Source organism: Lissotriton helveticus, chromosome 2_1 (assembly GCF_964261635.1).
Source record: "Lissotriton helveticus chromosome 2_1, aLisHel1.1, whole genome shotgun sequence".
In the NCBI taxonomy this organism is placed as follows: Eukaryota; Metazoa; Chordata; class Amphibia; order Caudata; family Salamandridae; genus Lissotriton; species Lissotriton helveticus.
In genome coordinates this window covers 24,462,753-24,469,804 of record NC_136059.1, presented here as the reverse complement: position 1 = coordinate 24,469,804, position 7,052 = coordinate 24,462,753, and the positions used below count along the sequence as shown (strand labels likewise).

At 55.1% G+C, this 7,052-nt stretch overlaps 1 protein-coding gene across 3 annotated transcripts in view; it reads left to right on the top strand.

Annotated features, from left to right (window-relative positions):
* The first annotated feature begins 285 nt into the window (after nt 1-285).
* Nucleotides 286-7,052, top strand: part of TLN1 (talin 1) — a 750,278-nt gene continuing 743,511 nt past the window's right edge. For all 3 annotated transcript variants that reach the window (XM_078674421.1, XM_078674420.1, XM_078674419.1), the window contains exon 1: nt 286-412. The gene's annotated coding sequence lies outside the window, so the exon portion shown is untranslated. The remainder of the gene's footprint in view (nt 413-7,052) is intronic.

Sequence of the window (7,052 nt, the reverse complement as noted above, 5' to 3'; positions counted from 1 at the left end):
CTATTGTGAAGCCTCTAAACACCTTCGGGTAAAGTCCGCGCTATATAAAAATGCATAAATAAATATTTAAATTGTGCGTCGCCCAGGGAGGGTTTCTAGCGCCGAGGCCGCTGCGTGGCTTCTAAGCGCTAGCCTGGGCACGCGTCTGTCTCCTCTGGGGCCGCGCATGCGCAGAGCGCTCCTGCCTGGACCCAAGATGGCGGCGCGGGCGTCACCCTGCGGGTCCTGCGCATGCGCGGCCGCCTCCCTGCGTGCACCGTGCCCTGCGGGAGCAGCGAGAGCGCGGGGCGGGCAGAGCGTCTCCTCGGGCGGGGCAGGGCGGGAAGGAAGCGGGCGCAGGACCGGCGGACGGACAGAGCGACGGACAGGGAGTGGCGGCACCGGAGGGAGCGAGGAGGGGAGACCCCGGCAGGTAGGAGCGGCCGCGGCGCCCTCTGGCGGGGGGTGGAGGCGCTGCAGGGGCCGGAGGGGGGCAGTGTCCACCCTGGCAGGGTGTGAGAGGGCAGTGTCCACCCTGGCAGGGTGTGGGAGGGCAGAGCTCAGCCTGGCAGGGTGTGGGAGGGCGGTGCTCAGGGTGTGGGAGGCCAGTGTCCAGTCTGACAGGGTGTGAGAGGGCAGTGTCCAGTCTGACAGGGTGTGAGAGGGCAGAGCTGAGGCTGGCAGGGTGTGAGAGGGCAGTGTCCAGTCTGACAGGGTGTGAGAGGGCAGTGTCCAGCTTGCCAGAGTGTGAGGGGGCAGAGCTGAGGCTGGCAGGGTGTGAGAGGGCAGTGCTCAGGGTGTGGGAGGCCAGTGTCCAGTCTGGCAGGGTGTGAGAGGGCAGTGTCCAGCTTGCCAGAGTGTGAGGGGGCAGAGCTGAGGCTGGCAGGGTGTGAGAGGGCAGTGCTCAGGGTGTGAGAGGTCAGAGTCCAGCCTGGGTAGATGACAGCAGAGATAAGGTGGGCAGGATCTGTGCCCAGCCACGGACAGCATTGCAAGGACCACGGGTTTCAGAACAGTAGTGAGTCCGGGGGTGGGCACCAGGAGGGATGTGGCAGGAGCCTCCATGGGCCTGGGTGAGGGCTGCAGGACAGTCCCCAACCTAGCCAAGGGGCCCTTCATTGCATTAGAGAAGGGCAGTGCCCAGCATCGCCAAGTAGTGGGGCTGAAGGGGGCAGTGCGTGCAACACTGCAATTGGCATTGTGGTTCCAGTTGTGGCAGGGATTTTATCCTAGCCGCACATTAGACTCCACCGTGTACAGATCTTGGGTGTTTGTGGGTGGTGTGAAAGTGGCTGCATGAATGCTTGGTAGTGTGTCTGTATTGGTTCAATTCTAACCAGGGAGATTGTATATGTTTTCTTTATAAAAGTAACATTTTGTTATATTGCTTTGTGTATTTATGAGAGAGTTCTTTATGATTGAAATTCTCATCAACATAGATGGATTTATAACCATTAACAATCAAAGAAATGCTGATGTGTATATATATGTTTTTGAAAAGAACTCTTTAAAGAAAAGACAAAAAGATGTGTTTTTAAGAAAAAGAGGAACACATTTTGATAAAATAAATAATGAGATGATCACATGTGTCACTGTTGTATTTTGATATATATTCAAATGTAAATTAACAATGTCTGAAGGAAATTATATATAGGCCTTGAGGGAAATATTTAGTACTGTATAGTTTGTAATCCCCTCTTTTCCCTGACCCAAAGTATTATTAGAGGGGGGCCCCTTATTTTGTTATAGCTGACGGGGCAGTGCCCGGCTCGGTAGATAACTCCAGAGGTGAATACCGGTTCTCAGGCTGGGCAGGGGGCAGCGTGAGGGGGGTAGAGGCGTGGACAGCAGTGGGGCGGGGGCAGGGACAGAACTCAACCTGGAAAGATGAAGGGGGTGGGATCCTGTCCCTGTGGAGGAAGAGGCGCAGTGTCCTTCCGGGGTGGTCGTTGAGAGTCAGGATGGACCAGTACGTTGGTGAGGAAACAGTGGTAAATGTGTGCCGGTGCCGGCAGCAGTGGTGTGGATTCAACACTTGGCTGGGGTGATTTGAGGCATTGAAGATGGCATGGGACTCGGTGGGTCTTGGTGTGATATTTTAGGTAGAATTGGGTGGGGCAGCAACTTGTAACGCGCACGTTCACCCTGAATGGTATCTTGACGCTGAATGAAAGATTTTTATTGTTACCGACCGCAGAAGGATGACAGGCTGAGCGGACCCCCTTTCCCCCCCAAGGATTTGAACCTGCCTGCTCTTAAATGAAATGTTTGTTTCATTGTTTTAAAAAAAACTGCTTTATTAAAAGAAGTAGACATGGTGATCTGCTGACCCCAGCAGGCCACCATCCCTGTGAGTGCTGGCCATTCCTTATGGGGTCACAAATAGCACCTGCCTCATGGATATTAATGAGGCAGACAATTTGCGACCCCATTAGGACTCGCTAACAGTGTCTGAGACACTGTTGTAAACTGCAATTTGCGAGTCGCAAAATGTAAGGGTTTTACCTCTGGCCCTAAGCCACCAGACCGCGTGGGCTGATGTTGGAAGTTGAGGGCAGTTTGCTGTGGTGGTTGCCCGGCCTTTGTTGACCAGAGAAGTGGCGGGTAGTTGTTTGACAGCGCAGGTTTGGTCCAAGGGTAGGAGGTTGAGGGCAGTGACCACCAAGCTGCTGCTGGATGTGCTGAGGTGGCTTCCTGTCCAGGAGGGCACAGTTCCAGGTCTCAAAGGCGAGGGTTGTGGCAGAGGGCCTGGCGGGCAGAGGGCCTGGCGGGCAGAGGGCCTGGCGGGCAGAGGGCCTGGCGGGCAGAGGCTGGATGGGCAGATGGCTGGATGGGCAGATGGCTGGATGGGCAGATGGCTGGATGGGCAGATGGCTGGGCGGGCAGAGGCTGGGCGGGCAGAGGCTGGGCGGGCAGACAGCCTGGCGGGCAGAGGCTGGGCGGGCAGACGGCCTGGCGGGCAGACGGCCTGGCGGGCAGACGGCCTGGCGGGCAGAGGCCGGGCGGGCAGATGGCCGTCTTGAGTTGCCAAAGTCTGCATAACACATGCTGGAGTCCCTTGGACCTGGGGCTGGTGGCTTGGACTCGCATGAACCCCTGCCCCGCCGTCTCCCTCTCTCTGGGTTTGTGGGACCCCTGCAGTGCTGTGCCCGTCTGGTGGGCTGGAGGGGGCAGTTGTTGGATTCAGTTCAAGGGGTGCATTGATGACACTGAGATGCTGTACCAGGCCAGGTTTGACTGGTGTGGATTGGAGTCTGATGTTCTTTTGGACTCTTCTGTGTGCCCTCGGTGGTTGCATCACGTGTGTGCGTCTTAGGACCTTGTTACTGTGTTGGCTCTGTGCCCACATCTGCCCGGACCGGAAGTGCTCCTCAATCACCATAAAGTGTGGCATTTAGGCGGGCACACTGTGGTCTGCTGGTTAACTCGGGAGTTTGCACTTCTAGTTCAGATTTGGGTTGTTCGTGTATTCAGGCCACCCCCCCACCCCCGGGCCCTCCTCAAGGAGGGAAGGCCCCGCCCACGCCACTGGGCAACTCCCATCCGCCCGTTGGGGGGTCACATTGGCAACACGAGGGGCATTTAATCCTTTTTGGGGCTTTTCAGTGGGATGCTGAGGCTGGGCCCCTGTATGGGTGCACCACAGCTCTGGGTGGACCACAGCACAAGGACCACCACCGACAGTCAGGACACATTCCATCACACATGCTTAGCTGTATGATCTGGCAGGGGCTGTGTCTGGGCGCACCCACAGCTCTGGGTGCACCACAGCACAAGGACCACCACCGACAGTCAGGACACATTCCACAACACATGCTTAGCTGTATGTTCCACCACAGGCAGGGGCTGTGTCCGGGTGCACCACAGCTCTGGGTGCACCACAGCACAAGGACCACCACCGACAGTCAGGACACATTCCATCACACATGCTTAGCTGTATGTTCCACCACAGGCAGGGGATGTGTCTGGGTGCACCACAGCTCTGGGTGTACCACAGCACAAGGACCACCACCGACAGTCAGGACACATTCCATCACACATGCTTAGCTGTATGTAGCACTACAGGCAGGGGCTGTGTCTGGGTGCACCACAGCTCTGGGTGCACCACCGCACAAGGTGACTCACAGAGCGAAGAAGCAATGGATGGGAACCCATGAATCAGTGTAAACCATCAACAGTCATGACACATTCCACAAACATGCTTAGCTGTATGATCTGGCAGGGGCTGTGTCTGGGTGCATCACAGCTCTGGGTGCACCACAGCACAAGGGGACTCCTAGAGCTCAGAAGCAATGGATGGGAACCCTTGAATCAGTGTAAACCATCGACAGTCATGACACATTCCACAAACATGCTTAGCTGTATGATCTGGCAGGGGCTGTGTCTGGGTGCACCACAGCTCTGGGTGCACCACAGCACAAGGTGACTCACAGAGCGAAGAAGCAATGGATGGGAACCCTTGAATCAGTGTAAACCACCGACAGTCATGACACATTCCACAAACATGCTTAGCTGTATGATCTGGCAGGGGCTGTGTCTGGGTGCACCACAGCTCTGGGTGCACCACCGCACAAGGTGACTCACAGAGCGAAGAAGCAATGGATGGGAACCCTTGAATCAGTGTAAACCACCGACAGTCATGACACATTCCACAAACATGCTTAGCTGTATGATCTGGCAGGGGCTGTGTCTGGGTGCACCACAGCTCTGGGTGCACCACAGCACAAGGTGACTCACAGAGCGAAGAAGCAATGGATGGGAACCCTTGAATCAGTGTAAACCACCGACAGTCATGACACATTCCACACACATGCTTAGCTGTATGATCTGGCAGGGGCTGTGTCTGGGTGCACCACAGCTCTGGGTGCACCACAGCTCTGGGTGCACCACAGCACAAGGACCACCACCGACAGTCAGGACACATTCCATCACACATGCTTAGCTGTATGTTCCACCACAGGCAGGGGATGTGTCTGGGTGCACCACAGCTCTGGGTGTACCACAGCACAAGGACCACCACCGACAGTCAGGACACATTCCATCACACATGCTTAGCTGTATGTAGCACTACAGGCAGGGGCTGTGTCTGGGTGCACCACAGCTCTGGGTGCACCACCGCACAAGGTGACTCACAGAGCGAAGAAGCAATGGATGGGAACCCTTGAATCAGTGTAAACCACCGACAGTCATGACACATTCCACACACATGCTTAGCTGTATGATCTGGCAGGGGCTGTGTCTGGGTGCACCACAGCTCTGGGTGCACCACAGCACAAGGTGACTCACAGAGCGAAGAAGCAATGGATGGGAACCCTTGAATCAGTGTAAACCACCGACAGTCATGACACATTCCACACACATGCTTAGCTGTATGATCTGGCAGGGGCTGTGTCTGGGTGCACCACAGCTCTGGGTGCACCACAGCTCTGGGTGTACCACAGCACAAGGACCACCACCGACAGTCAGGACACATTCCATCACACATGCTTAGCTGTATGTAGCACTACAGGCAGGGGCTGTGTCTGGGTGCACCACAGCTCTGGGTGCACCACCGCACAAGGTGACTCACAGAGCGAAGAAGCAATGGATGGGAACCCTTGAATCAGTGTAAACCACCGACAGTCATGACACATTCCACAAACATGCTTAGCTGTATGATCTGGCAGGGGCTGTGTCTGGGTGCACCACAGCTCTGGGTGCACCACAGCACAAGGTGACTCACAGAGCGAAGAAGCAATGGATGGGAACCCTTGAATCAGTGTAAACCACCGACAGTCATGACACATTCCACAAACATGCTTAGCTGTATGATCTGGCAGGGGCTGTGTCTGGGTGCACCACAGCTCTGGGTGCACCACAGCACAAGGTGACTCACAGAGCGAAGAAGCAATGGATGGGAACCCTTGAATCAGTGTAAACCACCGACAGTCATGACACATTCCACAAACATGCTTAGCTGTATGATCTGGCAGGGGCTGTGTCTGGGTGCACCACAGCTCTGGGTGCACCACAGCACAAGGACCACCACCGACAGTCATGACACATTCCACAAACATGCTTAGCTGTATGATCTGGCAGGGGCTGTGTCTGGGTGCACCACAGCTCTGGGTGCACCACAGCTCTGGGTGCACCACAGCACAAGGACCACCACCGACAGTCAGGACACATTCCATCACACATGCTTAGCTGTATGTAGCACTACAGGCAGGGGCTGTGTCTGGGTGCATCACAGCTCTGGGTGCACCACAGCACAAGGGGACTCCTAGAGCTCAGAAGCAATGGATGGGAACCCTTGAATCAGTGTAAACCATCGACAGTCATGACACATTCCACACACATGCTTAGCTGTATGTTCCACGACAGGCAGGAACCCCCCAAAGCACGTGATGTGTGATCTTGGGTAGATCCGCTCGACCTCCGTTCCTTAAGAGGAAGCGATGGTTTGCTTTGCAGCGGGCCTGGCAGTGGGTGCCCAGTGGTGCTTGAGACTCTCGTTGTAGCTTCCCAAAGAGGAGAGAGTTTGTGAAATGTGTCCTTTACAAATTCAAGATCTTAATCGTGTGCTATGTGAGTGTCCGGAACCACAAAGGGCGGCGTATGTTTTTAAGACCATCATTCTTCAAATGTAATATCCATTCTGCTCAGGGGGGGGGGGGCGGTCATTTCTTTTGTATCCACCAAGTGAAATGGTTTACTATAAGATGTATCAATTTTTTAAAACATTCTTGGTTATTTTTAGGTAATTTTTTAAGTCTGGTTAGTATGTTGTGATGTCTGATGGTTGGACATTGAAGGATGTTTGTATTGTACATAAAGTCTGTCTTCTCTTTAATCTATCGGTGGACTTTGTGGACCTCCGTTGGAGTCCATCTCAAAATAAATACAATTTGAATGGATTGCAGCTTCGCAGAGCGTGGCGTGCACGGCCTCTGCTCACGACCCGGGTGCGTGCCAATGAGGGGGTGCACCCGCGTGGCACCGCGGGCCAGCACATGGTGGCTCCTTGGCACGGCCCCAGTCGCGCCTGATGACTGCACCAAGGGTCCAGTGCCCCATGCTTGCGTGTGGTAGCT